At 49.4% G+C, this 13,139-nt stretch overlaps 1 long non-coding RNA gene across 1 annotated transcript in view; it reads right to left on the reverse strand.

Annotated features, from left to right (window-relative positions):
- The window catches only part of LOC132419413 (uncharacterized), a 37,302-nt gene that overhangs the window by 5,887 nt on the left and 18,276 nt on the right, over window positions 1-13,139 (reverse strand). Inside the window, exon 2 of the long non-coding RNA XR_009518199.1 lies at window positions 4,777-4,836. This is a non-coding gene — a long non-coding RNA (uncharacterized lncRNA). The remainder of the gene's footprint in view (window positions 1-4,776; window positions 4,837-13,139) is intronic.

The following is a 13,139-nucleotide window of genomic DNA, read 5'->3' on the forward strand; positions in this document are numbered from 1 at the left end:
GGGGCTTGGGGCCAGCGGCCCTGGGGTTGGACCCTCTACTTCCAGGCTGTGTGAGCCTGGGGACGTCTCTTCATCCCCCGGGAGCCTCAGCTTGCTTCCGTGTAAAGTGGGGCACCACCATGTACCCCGCAGGGGTTGTCGTGAGGACTGGAGATGCTGAGAAGTCAAGCACCACATGTGAATCAGCGTCTTCCCGGGCCTGGGGGTTACACTGTGGCAGCAGCTGCCCTGGTGCCGGCACGTGGTTGGCCATGAGGTCGTGAGACTGACTCAGCTTTGAAGGCCAGAGTCCCGGCACCAGCCACAGTCAGGGGGTGAAATGATCTGATTTATCATTTTTAAAGACCCCGCCCCCCGTAAACTCAGCCTCCCCTTGCCCTACACTGAGCCCTGACCTGGGGATCAGGGTGGGAGAGGCTCAGCCCCCACTGAAGAGGTGAGAGTAGGGCCTGGCAATAAAAAAATGCTGTGTGGCCTTGGGTGACCTCCTGACCTTTCCTGAGCCTCAGCTCCCACCTCAGGGAGACTCCCTAGTTTACAGGGCTTGGGTCAGGCAGCCAAGGCTCTCTGGGCCTCAGTCTTCTCATCTGTACAATAGGGTTGTTCTCATGTGACCACATGTATGGGGCTGTTGTGAGAACTCTAGGAGATGGTGTGGGTAAGGGGACCTTCCTTGCACCTTCATTTCATGCTCGGTAAATGGTAACTGTGGTGCTGGAATCTGGGACTTTCCCAGCCTGTCAGAGGCTCGGAGTGACCAAAGCCACCCCATGTGTGAGCCCCGGACTGGGAAGAAGCACTTGCTGTTCCCTCTGCCAGAAACATGCTTCCCTCTGCTGTAACCAGGGCTTGTCCCCTCACTTCATTCAGGTCTATGCTCAGATGTCCCCAAAAGTATCACCCAGCCCAGCCTATCACTGTCTGCCCCGATCCTGCTTTATTTTTCTGTAAAGCACTTATCCGCCCTGACATTATTTAGATATGTCTTTGTTTAGTGTTTGTCCCCTCCCCATCCCATACAGCAGAAGCTCCATGAGGCAGAGACTTGGCCTGTTCTGGTCCCAGCCCTGTCCCCAGGCCACAGGACAGCGCCTGGTGCATAGTAAATCCTCAGTAAATGAAGAGGCTGGGGCCAAGATCCCTGAGTTCAAGCCCCTTCACTCCCTCCTGCTGTGACCTTGAAAAGAATCTTTGATATCTCTGAGCCCAAATGTATCTCCTGTGTAAAACAGACCTAATAATCATGCCAAGCCCAGAAGGGTGTGTGACACGATGGTGGGTCTTGAGGAGTGAGTAAGAGCCTGCCAGGCCATCAGGGAGGAAAAATCATGCAGGCAGAGGAAAAGGCAGGTGCAAAAGCAGGGGCAGGTCCCTGCCTGGTGTGTACATGGCTGACGTCCGTGCCTCTGTGTGGCTGGCGCAGAGTCAAGGAGTTTGGCCCATGACCCGGGGACACTGTGGAGCCTGGGAAGGGTTTCCAGCAGGAGGGACCCAGTTGGTTTCGTGCAGCTGAGGATCACGCTGGGGCAGAGTGGAGGGTTGGATGAGTTTGAGGTCCAAGAGGCTGTCAGTGTGTGGAAGTGTGGCATGAGGGGGGCTTGGCCAGAGGACCAGTGAAGCCGAATGCGGCCTCTGCACCCCGACAACGAATGAAATCTAGGAGACAGAGTTTTGGGTGAAGTAGAAAAGAATAGCTTTATTGCTTTGCCTGGCAAAGGGAGCTGCAGCAGGCTAATGCCCTCAAAACTGTGTGTCCCAACGTGGAGAGGGTAGTGAGAAGTTTTATAGTAATGGTTTAAAGAGGGCGTGATCAGCTCGTGGACATTCTTCTGATTGGTTGGTGGTGAGGCAATTGGAAGTCAGCATCATCAACCTTTTGGTTCCAGCTGGTCTGGGGTCTACGTGCTCGTGGGCAACATACCATCGTTAACCATTTATTTCTTCCACCTAGTGGGGGTTTCAGTATCTGAAAAACAGCTCAAAAACAGCTGTTTTTGAGCTCAAAAACAGCTCAAAGATACTGTTGTGTGTGGGGAACCAGGACCTTGCCCCAAGGCTGACTATTGTTTCTCTTGACTGTTTGTTTCTCCCTTGTCTCCACATCCCTTCCCTTCCCTGATTAACAACCCCTTGAATCTGCCCGTTGGAACTCAGGGAAGGTCACGGAGGCTGAATGAAGCCTATTTCCTGTAATCGAAGAAAATGGGGGACACAGAAAGGCTTTTGTGCCCTGGAGCTCCACAGGGCCCTACTCGGTATCACCAGGGAGGGGCCTGGGGATCAGGACAGGCCCCAGGTCAGCTCAGAAGCAGCAGCCAGGCCAGAGAGATTGATGTGGAAATGTCTAAGCGACAGAACAAGGCTTCTTCCAACTCCCAACCAACTTTGGGATCTCCCCAGCAGGCAGAGCAGCGCTGATGTTTGGGCTTGAAAAGCTGGAATAAAGGAAAGGTCAGCAGGGCATTACCATGAGGCAGGGAGGAAAGGATGTGAGGAAGGAATGTTCGGTCAACCAGAACCAGCTCAAGGAAACCTGACAGGACTGGAGAGAAGTCTCCTCCCACCAGAAGGTCAAAGGGGAAACACATTTGTTTCCACTACACACGTGTTTTCAGGAGACCATGTGACTGTTTTTGCACTGGAAAGCCATGAATGGAAAATTCCACCTGCTGAGACAGCCGCTTCCTCCTCCAGGCACTAAACAATGGAGGAAGCTTCTGTCCTGAGTTTACTGGTGCCTGAAATTCAACCACTGGAGCCTTATTCCTATGGCCTTAGGCTTTGCCTTTTGTCAAAATGCAAACAACTTCACAGAAGTATTCAACACAGGCTTATTTTCATTAACTCAATAAATACTTTTTGACTTCCTGCTCTAAACCACGCAGTCCCTAGAGGCTGGGAATAGAAAAATTAAGGCTTGTCCACGTACAAGCCTTCAAGGAACTGGCAAGTTCTGTGAGTAGATACTGAGCAGACCCTGTGGGGCTCCTGGGCACAAAAGCCTTTCTGTGCCCACCATTTCTTGATTATAGGATATAGGCTTCATTCAGCCTCTATGACCTTCCCTGAGTTCCAACGAGCGATTTCAAACAGCTGCAAACTAGGGAAGGGATGTAACTAGGGAAGAGATGTAACTAGGGAAGGGATGTAACTAGGGAAGGGATGTAACTAGGGAAGGGAAGGGATGTGGAGACAAGGGAGGAACTGTCAAAAGAAACAACAGTGCAGCCTTGGGGCAGGGTCCTGGTTCCCCCTCAAGGGATATACAGAAAAATATTTTTGAGCTGTTTTGCAGAAACTGAAACTCCCACCTGGTGGGAGAAGTTAACGGTATGCTGCCCACAAGCACCCAACGTAGACCCCAGACCTGTTGGAACCAAAAGGTTGATGATGCTGACTCCCACTTACCTCACCACCAACCAATCAGAAGAATGTCCACGAGCTGATCACGCCCTCTTTGAACCATTACTATAAAACTTCTCACTACCCTCTCCACGTTGGGACACAGTTTTGAGGGCATTAGCCTGCTGCGGCTCCCTTTGCCTGGCAAAGCAATAAAGCTATTCTTTTCTACTTCACCCAAAACTCTGTCTCTGAGATTCAATTCAGCACCGGTGCACAGAGGCCAAGTGTTCAGCATCACTCCCACCAGGCAGGTTTGTATCCTGCCTCTATCTCGTACTAGCTGTGTGATCTCAGGCAAAGGACTCAACCTTTCTGAGCATTTTTCCCCATATGTGAACTAGACTTACCCATAACAACATACAGAGCCTATGCTATTGAGCGTAGCATAGTGGATTTCTTTCCCCCTTTACTCTCAACTAGACCCTATGAAGAGTGATTTTTTCCATCTCTGCCCTTCCACTGAGGCCCTCTAGAAAGCCCCACCCATGGCTAGTCAAAGCAATGAACAGAATCCAGGCTGAACTAAAACTAACTGGAGAGTGGTAAGTGTTTCCATGGCAATGAGCGCGTAGCAGGTTGTCCTGGGAACTTGCATGGATGCTCTTGGAGACATGAGAGGCTCACTCCCAGTGTGGCCCAGGGGACAAAAGTGACCTCCTCAGTTTGGGCTAAAGCAGGGATGGGGGCAGAGGGGACAGACAAGTCAAGAAAGGACAGATGGGGGGATTAGTTGAATGCCGTGTTCAGAGTCCGAGCTGGACAGGCCTTCCTTCCCAGCTCAAACTCCATTGTAAGATGGGAAAAATGAGGCTCCGTAGGGGGAAGGGACTCACGCCAGCCGTACTCCCATCGGGGCAGAGTGGCAGCAGCTCTGGCCGTCCTCCCTGTCTACTGCACCATCCTAAGAGTGGAGCTACGCCCCAGCTGATGATAGTAAGGTCCCATCTTCTGAGCACTTCCTAGGCAGCCAGCTCTGCCCCAGACATTTTGTGAGCAGTCACTCATGTGGTCCTCTACTAACTCCAGGAAGACAGTAATATTATCACCAGGTGAAGGGTGGTGACAACTGGATGTCTGAGGCTGGAGATGAGTGACCAGTGGACACGGAGTCCTCTGGCCAGAAAGGGGTGTTGGAGACGAAACTCACGACCCACCACGTGGACTAATAGGCAGAGGCCAGGAGCTCAGGTGCTTCTCAGACCTCATCTCATCCATCCTAACGCCAGTCTCCAAAGGTGGGGAGTGTTGTCTCCACTGTGAGGAGACTGAGGCTCATGACACTTAGGGGACTTACCTGAGGTTCATGATGCTTAGATGACGTACCTGAGGATACACAGCTGATGACCACATCTGAACCTCACAGGTGCTTACCTCAGGTCCGGCTCTCTTCCAAGTATGATTCGCATGTGTTAACTCAGTCCTCACAACCACCTAATGAGAGAAGGGCCATCATGATCCCCATTTTACAGATGCGCAAACACCAGCACAGAGAGGTTAAGCAACTTGCCCAAGGTCACAGAGCTTTCCAATGGCAAAGCCAGCAATCAACCAACCCTAGGCCATCTGACATCAGAGCCCATGCTGTAAGTCCAGGGCAGCAGCTGCCTTATAAGCTGGTAAATGATGGAGCAGGACCCAGACCTGGTCAGCCCAACTCCAGAGCTCATGCTCTCTCCACCACCAAAGGCTGGGGCTGAGGAGAGAAGCCCAGGCCCAGGCACCAGCCAGAGCCAGCCGGGCTGTGGTCGGCACCCTGTACAGACTCAGCACAGACCTCAGAGGAAGGCTGGAGGCAGGGAGGCCCCAAGGGGAGGGCCTTCCCAGAGCTGGCACCCCCAGGGTGGAAACCAAGTTGTTACTGACCAGGGTTCTTTGTCTCCTTAGTCAGTAGAAATTGATAAGAGGCCAGACAAGAAATTCAGACAAGGCTCTACTGGGACCCCTGCTGCAGCAGTGGGGAGGCAGAACAAGTAACAGTTTCCCTTGCTCGCTCCCTGAGGTGGGGCGAGCTAGTTCCTGTACGGGGTGAGGGTAGTGGTGGGTCCAGGGGTCAGGCTGGAGGGGTGGCTTAGATGTTCTGCCCACCCTCTTGGTGGTGCTGGGTGGGTTTTTGGTCTTTTTGTAACTTGTTCATAATTTGCCCCAACTGTGCATGCATGCAGTTATTTTTAGGCTCTTATAGCTTCTTTGCATTTTGTTGATGGAGGAGATGTTTGTCCAGGTGCAAGCACTGCAGCAAAGGGTCCCAGGTCCCAGCCTGTCTCAAAGCTAAACATGCTGAGAGTGAGACATTACAGACCCCTGGGCCTCAGTCAAGGCGGCCAACCTTCCCTGAGTCTCAGAATCTTCCCCAGACCCATCCCAGAGCAAGGAATCAGCTGCTCCTGGGATGGGGTTCAGGGCTATGCATTTCAGAAAGCCTCGCGGTGATTCTGGGGTGGCCATCAGACTCTGTCATTTGGGGTCCAGGGTTAAACTCCAGCTTGGAAATTCTGGGGTATCAGACACTAAAGAGAATAATAACAATAATGGCAACATACTGAACGTGCCAGGAGCTCAGCCTGTCCTTCCGTGTGCCTTATCTCCCAGTCCTCACTGTGACCCATAAATGACAGGACTCTTAAAAATCCCATTTCACAGATGAGGGGACTGAGGCTCAGAGAGGGAAGAAAGCTGCTTGAGTCATACAGCTGGTGAGGGGAGAGATGGGGCTCACGCTAAGCCTGTGTGATCTGCCTGGCCAGGCGTCCTTCCTCCTTCCCTCTCTGCAGAGGGTCTGCGCTGGGGGCCTGGGTACAGGCAGTGGCTCCTGCGAGGGCTTCCACCCAGAGAACTGCCTCTGCTGAACGCAGGAAACAGCCTTTGCCTGTCTCTTCGGTCCATTCCCAAGTGGGAATTAAATTTCAAAAAGACTTGATGGGGCTTCCCTGGTGGCGCAGTGGTTGAGAATCTGCCTGCTAATGCAGGGGACACGGGTTCGCGCCCTGGTTTGGGAAGATCCCACATGCCGCGGCGCAACTAGGCCCATGAGCCACAACTACTGAGCCTGCACGTCTGGAGCCTGTGCTCCGCAACAAGAGAGGCCGCCATAGTGAGAGGCCCGCGCACCGCGATGAAGAGTGGCCCCCGCTTGCCACAACTAGAGAAAGCCCTCGCACAGAAACGAAGACCCAACACAGCAAAAATTAATTAATTAATAAACTCCTACCCCCAACATCTAAAAAAAAAAAAAAAAAGACTTGATGGCCCAGAAGAGAAGATTTTTACATGAAAAAGCAGCTTTTCTTTAAGGTTAGTGTGAGCACAGCAGCATCTGGTAGTGAGGGAGGTGGGAGACGTATAAGAAATTCTGCTGGGCCCCAATAAACCTAAACAGCTTGGGGTGCAAACAACACACTCACAAGAGATGCGCAGGTGTCCCCTGGGCCCCAAAGGCCTTAGAAGTTACCAGAGCCTCCCCTCCCTGTCCAGCTGAGGCCGAGACCCCCTCCAGTGGTGAGATAATCATTAAACACTACCACAGAGGACGCTCATTCTATTAGTCTAAAATAATAGTTGAAAGGTTCTGCGACTTTGATTATTTCTCTTCAGCAAAAAAGTGGGGATGGGGCGAGGGAAGACCCACAGAATGTACAGGCAGCATCCCAGGCTGGCAACCCCCGCGCTGCGTGATGGGTGTCATATCTCTGGGACTCAGGTTCACTATCTTTAAAATGGACTTCAAAGGGTTGGTGAAAAGCTTAAGGGGGGAAGCACATGTATGGTGCGTAGCACAAGGTAGGTGCTCAATAAATGTTAGTTCTCTTCCCCCAACGCAAGGGGACTGCGTGGGTCTTTGTGCTGTGTCCAGGAAATGGTGAAAAATGGTGACTACTGCAGGGTTGTTTGAACAGTTGTTTGGGTGCACAGATGCATGTGTATACGTGCATTTGTGTGTATTATGTGTACCGTGGTGTGTGTGTGCAATGCGTATGTTGTGGACACACATGTCATGTTTGAGATCTGTGGGTGAAGCTAAGAGGAATGAGGTGACGTGGCGGATGGTGACATGGGGAAGTTAGGGGCCTGCTCAGAAAAGCCTGGGGCTTCTGCAACCCTAGGGAATTGTCAGCACAATCTCTTCGTGATTGCTTTAATATGAAATAAGACCTTTCCTGACCTTGGAGTAAAGTTGACATACAGGAAGATGTCCCAATACTATCGTCTAACTCCTGGTCTCACTGGGGAATGCATAGCAGTGAGCCATGGAGTAGGCACAGGCCATCTTCCCAGAGTGTCATTTTTATTCCAAGACCAGGGGAAATGCCCATTATTTGATATTAAAGCACTACAGATAAATTATAAAGGATAAAATATGCATAGAGGGACTTCCCTGGTGACGCAGTGGTTAAGAATCCACCTGCCAATGCAGGGAACACGGGTTCGAGCCCTGGCCCAGGAAGATGCCGCAGAGCAACTAAGCCCATGAGCCACAAGTACTGAGCCTGCACTCTAGAGCCTGTGAACCACAACTACTGAAGCCCACGTACCACAACTACTGAGCCTGAGCTCTAGATCCTGCAAGCCATAACTACTGAAGCCCACATGCCCATAGCCCGTGCTCTGCAACAAGAGAAGCCACCGCAATGACAAGCCCGCACATCGCAACGAAGATTAGCCCCCGCACAACGCAACTAGAGAAAGCCCACACGCAGCAACCAAGACCCAACACAGCCAAAATTAAAAATAAGTAAATAAATATGCATAGATTTGAAATATGCACAGATTTGAAATATTAAATTGAGGAGTTCAAAGAACAAGTACGCTGGTGGCTTCAGCCTCTGCTTCCAGACACCCTGAGGACACAGGAGCTCTCCCTCAATAAGAGGAGTGCCCCAGTAGACTCATTTTGGAATCCCTGCATTTCAGGAAATGGAACATCAGTGAAGAAGACTGAGAAGAGCTGTGATTTGCTCTCACGGGGGTTTTAAAAACTGTCTCTGCAGAGAGACTGGAAATGAGAAAAACTAGAGGCCTGAGAGGAAGCTGTTGCAATAATACAGATGGGGGATGAGTAGGGCCTGGGGGCAGGATGGGGCAGAGGGAACAGAGAAGAGGGTTTACTGGAAAAATATGCCATAAAAATAACTCCTGGACTTGAGGATGGAGGAATGTGGAGACAGGAGAGGTAGGAGTTTGATCTGACTGGGGTATTTAGCCCTGTGTGCCCAGCTATGTGTTGAGTAACCAAGCAAGAATGAATATTCTTCAGAGAGTAAAGGATAGAAGTGTGGACAAGGCCCCAGTTGTTGTAAACCTCCAATCTTTTATTCAACTAGGGCAAATTGTATTGATGAAATAGAAGAGGGGGGAACTCTCCCCAATTCATTCTATGAGGACAGTATTACCCTGATACCAAAACCAGTCAGAGATATCATACATAAGGAAAACTACAGAACTTTTATGAAAATAGGTGCAAAAATCCTCAGCAGAACACTAACAAACTGGATATAAATAAGATTATTCACCATGACCAAGTGGGACTTATCCCAAGAATGCAAAGTTGGTTTAACATATGAAAATCAACATGATACAGCATATTAATAGAATAAAGGACAATCATCTCAATAGATGCATGAAAAGCATTTGGTAAAATCCAACATCTTCTTATGATAAAAACACTCAACAACAACAACAATAAAAAAAGAATTTCTTCACTCAAAGTTCATCTACAAAAACCCCACAGCTAACATTAGACATAACAGTGAAAGACTGAAAGCTTTTTCTTGAGATCAGGAGCAGGACTAGGATATCAGCTCTCACTACTTCTATTCAACATTGCACTAGAGGTCTTAGCCATGGCAATAAGGCAAGAAAAGAAATAAAAGGCATCTAAATAATAAAAGAAAAATTAACACTAATTGCAGAGGGCATGATATCACAGATGGAAAATTCTAAGGAATCCACACAGACACACACAAAAAACTATTAATTTAATGAACAAGCTCAGCAAAGTTGAAGTAAACAAGATCAATATACAAAAATCAAGTGTATTTTTATACACTAACAATGAACAGTCTGAGATGAAATTAAGAAAATAATTCCATTAACAATAGCATCAAACAGAATAAAATACTTTGGAATAAATTTAACAAAATAAGTGCAAAACACTCTGAAGCCTACAAAACATTGTTGAAATAAATTAAAGATCTAAATAAATGGAAAGATCTAAGTAAATGGAAAGTTTGTAGACTGGAAGACTAAATATTGCTGAGATAGAGATCCTCCCCAAATTGATCTACAGAGTCAATGCAATCCTTACCAAAATTCAGCTGTCTTTTTTTTTTTTTTCAGAACTTAGCAAGTTTATCCTAAAATTCATATGGAAATGCAAGGGATACAGACTGGCCAAAATAATCTTGAAAAAGAAAATAAAGTTGGAGGGCTTTTACTTCCTGATTTCAAAGTTTACTACAAAGCTACAGTAACTAAAATAGTGTGGTATTGGCATGAGGAAAAATATATAGATCAATTAAATAGAATTTAGAGTCCAGATACAGCACTATCTTTATGGTGACTGGATTTTCAAAAAGGATAAGATAATTCAGTGGGGAAAGAGTAGTCTTTTCAACAAATGATGCTGAGACAATTGGCTATTCATATGCAAAAGAATGAAATTAGACCCCTATCTCACTCTCTATATAAAAATTAACTCAAAATAGATGATAAAGGCTTCTCTGGTGGCGCAGGCGTTGAGAGTCCGCCTGCCGATGCAGGGAACACGGGTTCGTGCCCCGGTCCGGGAAGATCCCACATGCCACGAAGCAGCTGGGCCCGTGAGCCATGGCCGCAGGGCCTGCGCATCCGGAGGATGTAAACCTACAAGGATTACATAAACCCAGGGAGCTGGAAAGCCCACAGCTCAGTGCATCCATCCTTCTGGCTTTGAAGACAAGGTCCCTGCTGATAATTCCTGTCCAGCCCATCAGGACTGCAGGGAAGCTCCCCTCACCCCAGCCCCTCAGTCCCCAGCTACTCTGTCCCCCAATCTTTCTGGGCCTGCGAGGCCTGGGAAGCTCCAGCCTGAAGATGTGGCACTGGCCAACTCTGGTGGGTGGTCAGAGCCTTGGCTTCAGACATCTGGGGTGGAGTCTGGGCTGCACTCACCACTGTGGGATTTGGGGGACGTTGTTTCACCTGCTGCACCTCATTTGATATCAATGCCGACCCCAGGGAGTACCCAGGTGTCTGCACATGGTCAGTGCCCCATCATCCCCTCTCCCATCTCTCTAACATCATGCCTATTGTTTATACATGTGACAGTCATTTGATCATGGTTGACATTGGCATTTCTTCCCGACTGACGTATTGACATGAACTTTTGTCTTTAGCTTACTGTTACAATGATTATTATAATCACCACTAGTCAACGAACTCATGTCTGTAATCTCCACTACTATAATTGCTATTAGACAGATACAAATAATCCCTGCTCTCATGAACATTACCAGAAGTAGGCAGATGCAGTCTGTTACCTCTGTGCTCTGGGAATCTTCCTTCAGATCTTTGTCGGCTTGGACAAGCCCTTCCACAGCTCTCCATGAACAAGCCCCTTCGTCCTCCTGCCTCCACAGTCAGCAGGGTGGGCTCTGCAGTCCCTCTTAAAGACCACCTCACGCTGCAGATGTGCAGGGACTGGTCCTGCTTTCCTGCTGGCTGCTGTGTATTGAGAACCTACCCTGGGCCGGACGTGATACTAAGTGTCTTGCCAGCCTTAGCCTCAAGATCATTCTCATTTCCATTTAACAGATGTGAGAATTGGGGTTAGAACCATAGAACTGTTGAATGATTTGACCAAAATCCTGCAAATACTGATAAGCCAGCCATTGACCTCAGGTCTTTCAGATTCTAGAGCCCACCTTTTCCACCAGTGTATACAGCCTCCCTCTCCTTTTCCTCATCCTCTCCCAGCTTTGTGCCCAAACCCATCACATGCCAAGTCCCCTTTGGACAGGCATCTTGAGATCTGAGGTTCCACCTTATAGGGAGGGGGTCTGGGACCCCCTGAATCTACAGCCCAGTTCGAGAACTACCTCCTGGGAGACGACACATTGTTTTCCCCTTCACTCCTTCTAGCAGCTCAGATGTGGAACTAGCTCTGCCCTCAGCATCACCTTGCTGCAGACGTGGGAGTGATGACAACGCTGTTCCTAAGGTTACCGTCACACAGTTGCTCCAAGGAGCTTCTTCTGGACATCATGTGATTCTCACAGCATCCTAGGAAGTGGAGCATTTTACCCCCTTGAATGGGGGAACAGAGACCCATAGATTTTGGGGGCCTGAGATGCCCCTTAAGAATCATCAACCTCTTCATTTTGTAGATAAAGAAACTGAAGCCCAGAGAAGGGAACAGACTTGCCCAATGTCCACAGCAAATGAGGGGCAGAGCCACACCAGACCCCAGTGCCCCTAATTTCCAGACCAGTACAACCTGTGAGTCATCCAGGGTGTTGGTTGGTGTGTCTTTTTCTTTTTTTTTTTTTTTTTGGTTTTGGTTTGTTTTTAGTTTCAGCATGATTCCCAGCCTGCCTGCTCTTCTGAGAAGTGGGGGATTGTTGGGGACAGATCTGTTTGGATTCAGACATAAGATTCCAAGATCTGCCACTCACTCACTGTGCTCACTCGCTTGGGCAGCCTCTCCTCTGCCTCTACACACCTCAGTTTTCTTATGTGTACAGCAATCTTTCACAGGACCAGGTAGCTGATTTCGACTCCCCCAGACATTCTGGATGTGTTCAGAGTGTCCCATTCCCTCAGGAGTCTCAAAACTGGACATGGTCTCCATGACCTCTTGGCTTGGGAACGTCTGCTTCACTTCCCCAGCAATGATTTTATCTCCTCCTGCTGGAAACTCGGCTCCAGGTACTTGGGCTGAATAAGTTGACTTATAGAAATTATCATTTCCTGAAGCACGCACATCAGAAGCAACAAGTGGTTGTTCTGAGTGCTTCTAAATGAGTCCCGGAGTCCATCTGGACAAATCCAGCCCTCCAAAGCAACATCTGCTGGCTGGTGGCATTGAATTATGTCACACTATAATAGCATCTCCCTGGGCTCCTGTAACCTTTATTTAACTGAAGTTGGAATCTCCCACCAAGAGACCCACTTCCCTGTCTGGGGACTTTTCCTGGCAGGAGGCGTCCTGGGAGCCAACTGCGACGGTGTTATAGAGGGCAGAACAGGTATCGATGGCAGAGGGAGGTGCCTCAGGTCCTGGCAGGGGAGTCAGGAGTAGGTCCCCAGATAGGAGAGGAGGAGGCAGGGGTTCAGAGGGCCACACAGATGGGATAATTCAGTTCACAGGGTCTGTCACCCAGCGTAGGTGCCCTGGAGATTCATGTCATCATTAACCCATTTACTTTCTCACTCCCTCACTCAGCAAACACTTCTTGGCCGGTGATGGGCTGGGTAATGTGCCAGGTGAAGGGGACACAGGGGTGATGAAGAGCTTGCCTTTACCCTCGAGGGGCTCACAGTCTGGAACAGGAGACAGAGGGTCTGCCTCAAGAAGTGCAAGAAGAGACACCAGGAGCAGGTGGAGGGAGCGCGGAACTGCCTCAGGGGCAGGTGGGGCGGGCATGGGCCTTAGGGTGGGGCCCCCAAAGCGGACCCTGAGACAAGGGCTCTGGTGCCGGTAGTTCATCTGGGGGCTGAGCCCAGGGAGCACGAGTGAGGACATGGAGAGACTGAGCAGG

This window comes from Delphinus delphis, chromosome 1 (assembly GCF_949987515.2).
Source record: "Delphinus delphis chromosome 1, mDelDel1.2, whole genome shotgun sequence".
In the NCBI taxonomy this organism is placed as follows: domain Eukaryota; kingdom Metazoa; phylum Chordata; class Mammalia; order Artiodactyla; family Delphinidae; genus Delphinus; species Delphinus delphis.